At 36.5% G+C, this 15,082-nt stretch overlaps 1 protein-coding gene across 4 annotated transcripts in view; it reads left to right on the forward strand.

The window, feature by feature from the left end:
• The window catches only part of ZFAND6 (zinc finger AN1-type containing 6), a 75,167-nt gene that overhangs the window by 11,876 nt on the left and 48,209 nt on the right, over positions 1 to 15,082 (forward strand). The window lies entirely within an intron of this gene.

Consider the following 15,082-nt stretch of genomic DNA (forward strand, 5'->3'; position numbering starts at 1 on the left):
TGTTTCTTTGGTAAGCACATACCAGAAGAAGTATTTTCTTTTAAGAAAGTACATCAGAAACATTTTTTTGAGAGGGGGCGGTAGTATTTGACTTAACTCTGAACAGGTATGAATAGCACATTTCTGATTTTTTAAGTACAATATAGAAACAATTAGTGTGTATAGATCAAGGTTTTAAAATGATATATTACACCTTTCCAGTATTTCACAGGCTTTCAATTGAAGGTAAAATGACTACACACACGTAGTGTGTTACTAGTCCTGTGTTGTTTCCGTTTGTCTGTAAGAGCATTCTCCATTTGACAATAACTTCTGCATTATGTATGTACTCTTGCCAGCTAGTCTGTTAAATAGAATAGGCTATAATTGTTCAGGATAGGAACTTGTTAACTAATGCACCAGAATAAACTTAAAAAGTTGTTTTAAAGCAAAATTCTGTAAGACGTTTAAAAATTCTAATTTTAATTTATAAATGGGAGCCAGTATTAAGTCATGAGTTAAGCTCTAACTCACTGATGGAACCAGTAGTTGAGCATGTATGTATAATCTTGAATTAAATAGTCTAGCTCATTTTGCAATTTAAGTAATTTATTTTCTGTAAATTTTTGCTGATAAATTTAGTATCTCTAATTTTCAGAGCTAACGTTGGTATGTTGGTCACTTTGTTACAGGGGGAAGTGTTGTTTGTTTGTTTGTTTTTCTTTTAATGCCTATTTTGTTTTTCATGGCTTAAGAGTTTGATTTTTCCAGATACTTTGGTTTTCTTAACATTTGGAATGGAAGAGAAAAAACTTAAAACTCATCACTTTTAATTAATGAAATAATTGTTGCAAAATACATTTTCTCTGCATTTAAATTTGCTAGATGTGTCAGAATTTTATACAGATAATCTAAATACTGTATTCATGAGTAGAACAATTGTTTAAGTTTCACCTGAATATTTAAAATTTATGTTGGTGCTTAAATATTTATATCATATTTCTTTTCTGAATTTGAGAAGATGCATTTAATTTTCTTCTTAAGAGATTCATCTTATTGCTGCCAGATAGAGATGAAGGTACTTGTAAATATAACAATTTTAGTGAAAGTCATTCAAATTTGGCTGTAGATTACATTTTGATGGGTACCCAACATAAAGGTTTACCTACTCCTCTAGTACTCTGGTAACATTAGAACCTTGAGAACAGATAATCTTTGTTTCTCTACTGTACTGGTCTCTGGTTGCAGAACTAGGGAGTATCCTTTTTAGTACACTAGTTTCATTCGGAGTGTAGAAGCCAGTTCTCTAGAGGGAGAAGAATCTCTAAATGACCTAATATTGAGGCAAGATAACAATAGTGATAGCCCTATTTTATTCTTTTAGAATGGAGAAAAAAAGTGATCTAGAGGGGAGATATTAAATGCATTCAAAGTCTCTATTGTTCATCTCCATTCAAGGGGAATACAGTGATTTTTCATTTTCTTAATGACATAAGGAAAAAGGTTAAGGGGCAGCAAGTTGGTAAAACTTGAAAGAGCCTAGAAACCGTGGCTTAGTAATTACAAGGTCTCTTTGTTCTGTGTAATAGGGGGACTTTACAGTTTTGCAATGTTTTTCCTGTATGGCTTCTTTATAAAAGTAGGTAAATGTTTTAGGAGGGTTTTTTGTTTTTGTTTTTAAATAACTTAGGAATGCTTATTTATTAACTGATGTGTATATTAACCTGTTTGGCTGAATCTGATTTTCTGCATTTGTATGTCATTAGGAAAAAAAAAGAACTCAAAACATTATTGTGGCTAGTAATGTTATGGTAGAAGGGAACAGATCCATCTATCTCTCTATACCTTTTTTTTCCCCTCCCCAAATAAGCATCTTGGGTACTTCCCCTACTCCCATGTTTTTTTGTTTGTTTGTTTGTTTTTTTGGTCAGTACTTGATTTCTTAGCAAAATTTAGCACTACTGACTACTCTTTATTTCTTGAAACTCCTCCCATAAGTTTAATGATATGCCTGGGCTTCCTTCTGTTTGTGATCTCTGTCCTTGCAAATGTTTCCTCTTTACAACCATTAAGTATTGGAATTTTGTAGGATTCTGACCTTAACACTTTTCTCTATATACTTTTTGGGTAATCTCCAGTCCCATATCTTCAGTTAACATCCTGTATATATTAACAATTCTGAGATTGGCATCATGAATAGTTTTTTTGTTTGCACTTGAGACCTCTGTTCACCCAGCTCATGAATATTTCTTCCATACCTGTGTTAAACTCAACAAAGCTAAACTTACCTGCTTATTTTGTCCTCCCCAGCAGCATCCCTCAAGCCCTTTTTTCCCTCCTCTCACAATAAGTGGGTATTACTATCCATGCCAGAACCCAGGTGTCATTCTGATTCTTCCTTTTCTTCATCCCCAGTTAGCCACAACTTCCTATTGATTTTAAACCCATAGTACCTCTAGGATCCATCCTTCTTTTTCTTCACCATCTTAGCACACGTCATGCTGTGGTTTCTCAGATTACTAAAACAGCATCCTGACTGATCTTCACTTCCAGTTTTGGCTCTCTATAATACATTCTTCACTATGCATTCACATATGTCTCTCTGCTTAAAATTCTTTAGTGATTTCTTATTGCCCTTTGAACTTTCTTAACTACCAGCTAATTCTGTGCTAAGTATTCTCTGAGGTTGTCACCAAACAATCTTAAGAGGGGAAGTATTGTTACCTTCATTTAACAAGTGAGATGATTTAATGAGAACCTACTGTATAGCACAGGGAACTCAGTGCTCTGTGGTGACCTAAATGTGAAGGAACTCTAAAAAAGAAGGGGGTATATGTATACGTATAGCTGATTCACTTTGCTGTTATATAGAAACTAACACAACATTGTAAAGTAACTGTACTCCAATAAAAATTAATTAAAAACACAAGTGAGATGATTTAGAAATGCTTGCTGATTTGTCCAGGGTTGCCTTAGCTGGTGAGTGGCTAGCATACTTTGAACTGAAGTTTGCCACATCAGAGTCCTTCCTCTTAACCACCCAGCCATGTGCCTTCCTAAGCTAACCCTTACTTACTTCTCCATCTTTTTTCCCCACACCATTCCGAACTATTTGCAGTCCCTCCTTCTAAGACATACTCAAAACTTGTTGCCTGAGGGACTTCCCTGGCCATCCAGTGGTCAGGGCTCTGCGCTTCCACTGCAGGGGGATACAGGTTCGATCGCTGATCGGGAAACTACGATCCCACACGCTGCTCGGTGCGACCTAAAAAACAAAAACTTGTTGCCTGAGCCTAAAGTTGCTTTAAGGAAAACAAACATTTTCAAAGAAGAATTCCTGACAATTTTTTGGAACACTCCAAAAAGATATGACATTTTAGCATCCCTAGAATGTAAGAAGATAAAAGAATGAGACATAGGAAAAATAAAAGTAGTTTTCCATATGGGGTTAGTTTTGAATTTCAAAGCTGTTGAATTCCTCACATTTAATAAAAGCTTGAGACCTAGTTGTGTAAGAGGAAGATTAGGGAAAGTGTGAAAGCACTTTATCTGAGCTATTTGAAATGCTAATGACCTCCTTAAATAGCTGTTAGCCAGGACGTTGTGTTCATTTTTTCATCCAGGTGTATAAAGAATCTACCTGTGAACACAAGTCATATGAGGTACTGAGTAACTTATAGGTAGGGAAGTAGGCTCCATATATTTGTTTATATATCAAGTATATCATCAAAAAAGTTAAATATTGCAGTGAATCTTGCCTAGAAAGAAAATTGAGATAAACTGAGAAATAGTTGACTTGGAATCATTTTCATTTCAGTTATTTTATTTCTTTCCTCTCTCTCTCTCCACCGTCTCCCTCCAACATATTTTAAGGCAAAAGGACCTCCCCTGGACCAAAAAACCCCAAGAACCTTTTAAATCTATAGCTTTTAAAGAAACTTGGTGTTAAAAGAAAAAGAGCAAGTAGATAGAGGTTTTGTAAATATAGGTAAATAATAGTCTCTTTGAAGGGTTTGATTTCTTAACTATAGTTGGGAATTAATGTAATTATAAATTTTTAATAAAAATCCATGGTTGCCCATTATAAAAACAGAAGTTTTTGTTTTTACCATTAAAGTATTTTAGAAGTGGAAAATGCCATACTACTCTCAAGTTTTAATTTGGTATATTTTACTATCTAGAGTAATCTTTTGCTTTTTTTTAAATAATAAAATCAACTAACAGCTCATTTAATAGATGTTAAATGTTATAATACATTCGTATAATAATAATAAAACAGAAGAAATTTGAAAATAATGTATTACTTAGCTTTGATAAGTAAGAATACACAGTTATTTCTCTTAAATGTTTAGATAGTTACTTAAAATATATAATGTACCCCTTCTGAATGAGAACCAAATCTTGATAGCTATAGAACTTTATAAAATACATTCACTTTTAATAGGAAAAATAAGTCTTGGCAGATTAAAGTGGAAACCTACACTGAAAAGGTCTATTAATTGCCTAAAATAATTGTTACAGTAAGCCAGTTCTTAGCTGTATGCATAGAGGCTAGTTGGTTGTCAAACCCAGTTGACTAGTCAGGTGAGTTTACAAAGTGGTAAAAGACTGGTTCTTCTCTGAAGGATTCCTATCTTATAAGTCAGTATTGTATATTACTGAGTGCCAAATTGTGGTTTGTTAAAAATGATTGCTGTAGGAGACAGAGTCAAGATGGCATACTAGGAGGATGCAGAATTTGTGTCTCCTCACAACTAGGACACCTACCAGGCACTGGTGGGGGACCATGGGCACCTAAGGGGACAGGAGGAACCCCCAGTGACTGGCTTGCAGGATCTTGGTTCCCAGGCCAGAGGTCGGGCCCGAGCTCCTGTTGTGGGAGCTCCAAGTCCAAACAGCTGGACTAACAGAGAACCTAAGACCCCAGGGAATATCAATCGGAGTGAGGCCTCCCAGAGGTCCTCATCTCAGCACCAAGACCCAGCTCTATCCAACTGTCTGCAAACTCCAGTGTTGGACATCTCAGGCCAAACAACCAGTGAGACAGGAATACAGCACCACCTATTTAAAACAAAAACAAAAGAAACAAAAAAAATTGTCACATACAGTGGAACAAGGTAGAAACCTACAAGACCAAATAAATGAATAAATAGGCAACCTACCTGAAAAAGAATTCAGAGTAATGATAGTAAAGATGATCCAAAATCTCAGAAACAGAATGGAGAAAATACAAGAAACATTTAACAAGGATCTAGGAGAACTAAAGAGCAAACAAACAGTGATGAACAACACAGTTACTGAAATTAAAAATATTCTAGGGCTTCCCTGGTGGCGCAGTGGTTGAGAGTCCGCCTGCTGATGCAGGGGACACGGGTTCATGCCCTGGTTAGGGAAGATCCCACATGCCGCGGAGCGGCTAGGCCCGTGAGCCATGGCCGCTGAGCCTGCGCATTCCGGAGCCTGTGCTCTGCAATGAGAGAGGCCACAACAGTGACAGGCCGGCGTACCGCAAAAAAAAAAAAAAAAAAAAAAACCAACTCTAGAAGGAATCAATAACAATAACTGAGGCAAAAGACCAGATAAGTGAGCTGGAAGATAAAATGATGGAAATAACTGCCAGGGAGCAGAGTAAAGAAAAATGAGTGAAAATAATTGAGGACAGTCTGAGAGACCCCTGGGACTACATTAAATGCACCAACATTCAAATTATAGGGGTCCCAGAAGAAGAAGAGAAAAAGAGAGGGTCTGAGACAATATTTGAAGAGATTATAGTCGAAAACTTCCCTAATATGGGAAAGGAAATAGTCAAGTCCAGGAAGCACAGAGAGTACCATACAGGATAAACCCAAAGAGAAACACGCCGAGACACATATTAAAGTATCAAAGATTAAATACAAAGAAAAAATGCTGAAAGCAGCAAGGGAAAAGGAACAAATAACATACAAGGGAATCCCCATAAGGTTAACAGCTGATTTTTCAGCAGAAACTCTGCAAGCCAGAAGGGAATGGCAGGACATATTTAAAGTGATGAAAGGGGAGAACCTACAACCAGGATTACTCTACCCAGCAAGGATCTCACTCCGATTTGACAGAGAAATCAAAGGCTTTACAGACAAGCAAAAGCTAAGAGAATTCAGCAACACCAAACCAGCTTTACAACAAATCCTAAAGGAACTTCTTTAAGTGGAAACACAAGAGAAGAAAAAGACCCACAAAAACAAACCCAAATCAGTTAACAAAATGGTAATAGGAGCATACGTATCAATAATCACCTTGAATGTAAATGTATTAAATGCTCCAACCAAAAGACACAGACTGGCTGAATGGATACAAAAACAAGACCCTTATATGCTGTCTACAAGAAACCCACTTCAGACCTAGGGACACATACAGACTGAAAGTGAGGGGATAGAAATTTCCATGCAAATGGAAATCACAAGAAAGCTGGAGTAGCAATACTCATATCACATATAATAGACTTTAAAATAAAGACTATTAAAACATATAAGGTAGGACAGTACATAATGATTAAGGGATCAATCCAAGAAGAAAACATAACAATTATAAATATTTCTGCCCCCAACACAGGAGCACCTCAATACATAAGGCAAATGCTAACAGCCATAAAAGGAGAAATTGACAGTAACACAATAATAGTAGGGGACTTTAACACCCCACTTAAACCAATAAACAGATCATCCAGACAGAATATAAATAAGGAAACACAAGCTTTAAATGACACAATACACCAGATAGAGTTAATTGATGTTTTTAGGACATTCCACCCAAAAGCAGAAGAATACACTTTCTTCTCAAGTGTTCATGGGACATTGTCCAGGATAGAGACCCATATCTTGGGTCACAAATCAAGCCTTGGTAAATTTAAGAAAACTGAAATCGTATCAAGTATCTTTTCCGACCACAATGCTATGAGACTAGATAATCAGTTACAAGAAAAGAACTATAAAAAATACAGACACATGGAGGCCAAACAATATACTACTAAATAACCAAGAGCTCACTGAAGAAATCAAAGAGGAAATCAAAAAATACCTAGAAACAAATACAATGGAAACACGACGACCCAAAACCTATGGGATGCAGCAAAAGCAATTCTAAGAGGGACGTTCATAGCTATACAATTCTACCTCAAGAAACAAGAAACATCTCAAACAACCTAACTTTACACCTAAAGCAATTAGAGAAAGAAGAACAGAAAAATAACCCCAAACTTAGTGGAAGGAAAGAAATTATAAAGATCAGATCAGAAATGAATGAAAAAGAAATGACGGAAACAGTAGCAAAGAACGATAAAACTAAAAGCTGATTCTTTGAGAAGATAAACAAAATTGGTAAATCATTAGCCAGACTCATCAAGAAAAAAAGAAGACTCAAATCAACAGAATTAGAAATGAGAAAGAACTAACAACCGACACTGCAGAAATACAAAGGATCATGAGAGATTACTGCCAGCAACTCTGTGCCAATAAAATGGACAACCTGGAAGAAATGGACAAATTCTTAGAAAAGCACAACCTTCTGAGATGGAACCAGGAAGAAATAGAAACTATAAACAGAGCAATAACAAGCACTGAAATTGAAACTGTGATTAAAAATTTTCCAACACACAAAAGCCCAGGACCAGACGGCTTCACAGGCGAATTCTATCAAACATTTAGAGAAGAGCTAACACCTATTCTTCTCAAACTCTTGCAAAATATAGCAGAGGGAGGAACACTCCCAAACTAATTCTACGAGGTCACCATCACCCTGATGCGAAAACCAGACAAAGATGTCACAAAACAAGAAAACTACAGGCCAGTATCTCTGATGAACATAGGTGAAAAAATCCTCAACAAAATACTAGCAAACAGAATCCAACAGCACATTAAAAGGATCACACACCATGATCAGGTGGGGTTTATCCCAGGAATGCAAGGATTCTTCAATATATGCAAATCAGTCAATGTGATAAACCAGATTAACAAATTGAAGGATAAAAACCATATAATAATCTCAATAGATGCAGAAAAAGCTTTTGACAAAATTCAACACCCATTTATGATAAAAATCTCCAGAAGTAGGCATACTGGGAACCTACCTGAACATAATAAAGGCCATATATGACAAGCCCACAGACAACATCATTCCCAGTGGTGAAAAACTGAAACCATTTCCTCTAAGATCAGGAACAAGACAAGGTTGCCCACTCTCACCACTGTTATTCAACATAGTTTTGGAAGTTTTAGCCACAGCAATCAGAGAAGAAAAAGAAATAAAAGGAATCCAAATTGGAAAAGAAGTAAAACTGTCACTGTTTGCAGATGACACAATACTATACATAGAGTATCCTAAAGATGCTACCAGAAAACTACTAGAGCTAATCAATGAATTTGGTAGAGTAGCAGGATACAAAATTAATGCACAGAAATTTCTTGCATTCCTATACACTAATGATGAAAAATCTGAAAGGGAAATTAAGGAAACACTCCCATTTACCATTGCAACAAAAAGAATAAAATACCTAGGAATAAACCTACCTAAGGAGAAAAAAGACTTGTATGCAGAAAAGTGTAAGACACTGATGAAAGAAATTAAAGATGATACAGACAGATGGAGAGATATACTATGTTCTTGGATTGGAAGAATCAACATTGTGAAGATGACTATACTACCCAGATTCAATGCAATCCCTATCAAACTACCAATGGCATTTTTCACAGAACTAGAACAAAAAATTGCACAACTTGTATGGAAACACAAAAGACCCTGAATAGCCGACACAGTCTTGAGAAAGAAAAACTGAGTTGGAGGAATCAGGCTCCCGGACTTCAGACTATACTACAAAGCTACAGTAATTAAGACAGTATGGTATAGGCACAAAAGCAGAAATACAGATCAGTGGAACAGGATAGAAAGCCCAGAGATAAAGCCACACACAAATGGTCACCTTATCTTTGATAAAGGAGGCAAGAGTATACAATGGAGAAAAGATAGCCTCTTCAATAAGTGGTGCTGGGAAAATTGGACAGCTACATGTAAAAGAATGAAGCTAGAACACTTCCTAACACCATACATAAAAATAAACTTAAAATGGATTAAAGGCCTAAATGTAAGACCAGACAGTATAAAATTCTTAGAGGAAAGCATAGGCAGAGCATGCTGACATAAATCACAGCAAGATCCTTTTTGACCCACCTCCTAGAGAAATGGAAATGAAAACAAAAATAAACAAATGAGACCTAATGAAACTTAAAAGCTTTTGAACAGCCAAGGAAACCATAAAAAAGATGAAAAGACAACCTTCAGAATGGGAGATAATATTTGCATACAAAGCTACTGACAAAAGATTATCCAAAATATACAAGCAGCTCATGCAGCTCAATATCAAAAAGACAGACAGCTCATTCCAAAAATGGGCTGAAGACCTAAACAGATATTTCTCCAAAGAAGATCTACAGATTGCCAACAAACACGTGAAAGGATACTCAACATCACTAATCATTAGAGAAATGCAAATTAAAACTGCAATGAGGTATCACCTCACACCAGTCAGAATGCCCATCATCAGAAACTCTACAAACAATAAATGCTGGAGAGGGTGTGGAGAAAAGGGAACCCTCTTGCACTGTTGTAAAGTGGTACAGCCACTATGGAGAATAGTATGGAGGTTCCTTAGAAAACTAAAAATAGAACAACCATATGACCCAGCAATTCCGCTACTGGGCATATACCCTGAGAAAATCATAATTCAAAAAGAGTCATGTACCACAGTGTTCAGGCAACACTATTTACAATAGCCAGGACAAGGAAGCAACCTAAGTGTCCATCAACAGTTGAATGGATAAGGGAGATGTGGCACATATATACAATGGAATATTACTCAGCCACAAAAAGAAGTGAAATTGAGTTATTGTAGCGAGGTGGATGGACCTAGAGTCTGTCATACAGAATGAGGTAAGTCAGAAAGAGAAAAACGAATACCATATGCGAGCACAAATATGTGGAATATAAAAAAAGAAAAATGGCTTTGATGAACCTAGGGGCAGGACAGGAATAAAGACACAGACATAGAGAATGGACTTGAGGACACAGGGAGGGGGAAGGGTAAGCTGGGACGAAGTGAGAGAGTAGCACTGACCTGTATACACTACCAAATGTAAAATAGATACCTAGTGGGAAGCAGCTGCATGGCACAGGAAGATCAGCTCGGTGCTTTGTGACCACCTAGAGGGGTGGGATAGGGAGGGTGGGAGGGAGACGCAAGAGTGAGGGATATGGAGATATGCATATAGCTGATTCACTTTGTTATACTGCAGAAACTAACAACACCGTAAAGCAATTATACTCCAATAAATATGTTTAAAAAAAATGATTGTTGAAGGTTGTATATGTTTGAGTCTGCCCAGGTGATGCAGTGCTGCTACCAACTTTTTAAAAATTTAATATAATTTTATTTTGGATATAGAGCAAAAGCTTTAATTCTGTTCACCTGGAAAGGGACCACCCCAAAATGGTAAAGCAGGAAGAGTAGTAGAGGGACATGCTCCCTTCCACATTTTCCTGGTTCAGCAGGTTCTATGTAATTTTCCACTTGCCCAGGAAGCTCCAACTTCATGGGATTCTTCAGGTGATGAAGAGGCATGGCAAATACACTCTGTATGTGAGAATGACGCGACTGTGAGCAGTGGTGAACTATCGAAAGCTTCTATGCAGAGAAGTGGTGACAACAATGTTAAAGAGGATTAATTTAATAATTACAACACATATACTGAACATTGTATCAGACAGTTTACCTTTTTTTTAGTTTTAATATTTAAGAGCAGTTTTAGGTTCACAGCAAAATTAAGAGGAAGGTACAGAGATTTCCTGTGTATCACCTGTGTCCCCACACATGCATAGCCTACCCCATTATCAACTTTCCTCACTGGAATGGTACATTTGTTAAAAATGATGAACCTGCATTGACACATCATTATCACCCAAAGCTCATAGTTTACTTTAGAGTTCACTCGTTGTTATATATTCTGTAGATTTGGGCAAACATACAAGGAGATGTATGCATCATTATAGTATCATAAGAGTTTTTTCACTGCCCTAAAAATCCTTTATATTCCTCTTGTTTAACCCTTCCCTCTCCTCCTCTGCCCCTGACAACACTGATCTTTTTACTGTCTCCAAAGTTTTACCTTTTTCAGGATGTCATATAGTTGGAAGCACACCATATGTAGCATTTTCAGTTTGGCTTTTTCTCTTAGTAATACGCATTAAGCTTCCTTCACGTCTTTTCATGGCTTGCTATCTTATTTCTTTTTGGCACTGAATAATATTCCATTGTGTGGTTGTACCACAGTGTATTAATCCATTTCCCTACTGAAAGACATCTCAGTTGCTTCAGATACTTAACTCTTCACAGAATATTCCTTTGTCACCTGCCCTAACTGAAGCTTTCCCAAAGACCGCCACTTTCTTCTTCTCAAGCGGTGGTCTTCTCAAGCGGTGGCTGTTGATTCTTGTTAAAAGGGGAGTGAGGTCTGTGTTTTCTAACTCCCTTTGTCAAACCATTGCTCTTCCAAGCAGAAATCCTGTGATCCTTCTAATATGACTGTTTCTCCTGTCCATTGTCTCATCTATATCATCTTCATGTTTATTGAGGATTTTGGCACCTGATTTAAGTTCTTTTTTCTCCTGTTTAGCCATCCAAGTGACTTTCCACTTCTATGAATTCAGGGATTTTGGTTTTTTTAATGTATTCTTTTTTTTTTAATGTATTCTTTTATCCTCAGTGCCTAGAACAGTGGTTGGCACATAAATGTGCTCACTTAATATTTATTGAATCAATAAACTTTTAATAAATTTTTATAAACTTCCTGACTTCTGTCTCCACAGAGCTTTAGCAATCTATTCCAAAGACCAAGCCTGAGACCTTATCGCTGCTTGAAACAATTCCACCCCAGAAATTTTTTTCTGAGTATAGAAGTATAATACATGATAATTACTAAAAATTTAGTAAATAGACAAAAAAAACATTCATAATCTAGCTATCTAGAGATGAAAATGGATATTTTGCCTATATCTTTTTTTCCTCTACACATATGTTTTAAAGTTTTTGGAATGAGGAGTCATAATGCAAATACTGTTGAAAACACCCAGATGTTTTATGTGTGTGTAATTTTAGGGTTTATTGTGAAATCTTACCATGTAATTATTCTTTATTCACTCAAAGCATATTAATGCCTGCTCTGTGCTAGGCAGTGTGCCAGTTGCTAAAGATACAACATTAAAGGAAACAGCCCCTGCACTAAGGATGCTTTACATAAATCTCTTAAGTGATGACATCATTGTCAATGGCTCCATAGTGTTCTGTTGTATGAAGTACCATAGTTTGTTTAACCAACCCGCTATCCTTTTTGCTTAGGGAGTAATTTTTTTTACTCTGAGAAACAGTGCTGCCATCAGTATGTCCTTAGGATAAATTCATAGAAGTGGAATCTTGGGTCAAAGTGTACATGCATTTTTAAGTTGTTCTGGGGAAAAGTTGTACTACTTTATATTCTCACCAAGAAAGTATGTATTGGGTTGGCCAAAGAGTGCTTTCGGTTTTTTAAGTAAAAATAAAAGACACATTTTTCATTTTCACCAAGAACCTCATTGAACAACATATTTACCCTTTTGTTCCACTGCCTTCTGCCGTTTTTCAGGCAACTTCATAATTCCATCTTCCCAAAACTTTTTATCTTTTTGAGCAAACAACTGTTCCAGGTGCCCTTTACAGTATTCCAAGAAATCGAAATTTTTCCATTAAGAGAATTTTGTAAAGACCTAAATAAATGGAAATCTGAAGGTGCAATGTCTGGTGAATACGGCAGATGAATCAGAACTTACCAGCCAAGCTGTAACAGTTTTTGCCTGGTCATCAGAGAAACATGCAGTCTTGGGTTATCTTGATGGAAGATTATGCGTTTTTTGTTGACTAATTCTGGACACTTTTTGTCAAGTGCTGCTTTCAGTTGGTCTAATTGGGAGCAGTACTTGTTGGAATTAATCGTTTGGTTTTCCAGAAGGAGCTCATTATAGAGGACTCCTTTCCAATCCCACCGTATACACAACATCACCTTCTTTGGATGAAGACCAGCCTTTGGTGTGGTTGGTGGTGGTTCATTTCACTTGTCCCACGATCTCTTCCATTCCACCTTATTGTACAGTATCCACTTTTCTTCGCCTGTCACAATTTAAAAACAGAACTTTTTCATTACATTTAAGTAGAGAATTGCATGCAGAAATATGGTCAAGAAGGTTTTTTTTGCTTAACTTATGTGGAACTCAAACATCAAAGCAATCAACATAACCAAGCTGGTGCAAATGATTTTCAACGCTTGATTTGGATATTTTGAGTATGTTGGCTATGGTCCTGCGTGGTATAACGTTTATTGTTCTCAATTATGTCTTGATTTGATCACTATCAACTTCAACTGGTCTCCCCGACCGTGGAGCATTGTCCAGCGAGAAGTCTCCAGCACAAAACTTCACAAACCACTTTTGACACATTAGATCAGTTAAAGCACCTTCTCCACACACTGCACAAATCTTTTTTGGCAATTCAGTTGCATTTTTACCTTTCTTGATATAATAAAGCGTATGCCAAAAATGTTTACACAAAAATTCACCAATTTTGGTAAGTTTTTCTAATGCATGCTGATATGACAGCTGTCACATACAATCTAACAAAATTGTTTCGAATAAGTTAAAGGCAACTAAGTGCTACTAGAGCCATCTTACAGAAAACCCGAATGAACATTTTGGCCAACCCAATAAAAGCTAGTTTAACTGCATAATAAACCAGTAGGTATGTTCATTTTTGAGTGATTGCCAATTTGGTGAGTAAAATTTTTTTCTTTATTGAGGTGTAATTTCCATACCATAAAATTCACCCATTTAATAAGTGTTCAGTAATTTTTAATAAATTTACAGAGTTGTGTAATTACTACCATGCTGCAGTTTTAGAACATTTCCATCACTCCAGAAAGATCCCTTGAGTCTGTTTTTAAACAGGACTCATTTCCATCCCCAGTCCTGGGTATCCAACCAATAGTCTGCTTCTCTATCTCTGTAGATTTGCTCTTTCTCAGCATTTCATATAAATGGGAATCATAAAATACATGGTCTTTTGAGTTTGGCTTCTTTCACCTAGGATGTTTTTGAGGTATATCCGTCTATCATTAGCTTCATCCTTTTCTTTTTTTTTCCCTTCCATATCTATAATTAGCTTGGTCCATTTTTTTCTTTTCTTTTTTCTTCTTTTTTTCCCCCTTTTTTTCCTTTTTTCTTAAGTGGAATTAAACAGCATTTATCCTTTTGTGTCTGGCTCATTTCACTTAGCATGATGTCTTCAGGGTTCATTCATCTTGTAGCATATATGAGAATTTCACTCCTTTGCAAGGCTAAATAATATTCCATTGTATGTATATATGTCACATTTTGTTTATCCATTCATCCATCCATGGACATGGCGTTGTTTCTACCTTTTGGCTATTGTGAGTAATGGTGGTATAAACATTAGTATATAAATATCTGTTCTAGTTCTTGCTTTCAAATCTTTTGGGTATATGCCCAGAAGTGGAATTGCTGGATCATAGCAGTCCTATATTTAGCTTTTTGAGGAACTGCCAAGCTCTTTTCCATAGAGGCTGCACCATTTTACATTCCCACCACCGACGCACGAAGCTTCCAATTACTCCACATCCTTGCCAAAACGTACTGACTTTTTGAGAATAGCCATCTTAATGATATGAAGTGGTATCTCATTCTGGTTTTGATTTGCATTTCTTAATGATTAGTGATATTGAGCCTCTTTTCATGTGCTTATGGTCCATGCTTGGGTGTACCTTCTTCGGCGATATGTCTATTCAAGTCCTTTGCCCATTTTTGGATTAGGTTGTTTGTTGAGTTGTAGGAGTTCTTTATATATTCTAGATATTAATTGCCTATCAGGTAAATCATTTGCAAATATTTTCTCCCATGCTGTGGGTTGTCTTTTTACTCTGTTGATAGTGCCCTTTGATGGACAAAATTTTACAGTTTTGATAATGTCCAAATTATGTTT

This window comes from Lagenorhynchus albirostris, chromosome 1 (genome assembly GCF_949774975.1).
Source record: "Lagenorhynchus albirostris chromosome 1, mLagAlb1.1, whole genome shotgun sequence".
NCBI classification, from domain to species: Eukaryota; Metazoa; Chordata; class Mammalia; order Artiodactyla; family Delphinidae; genus Lagenorhynchus; species Lagenorhynchus albirostris.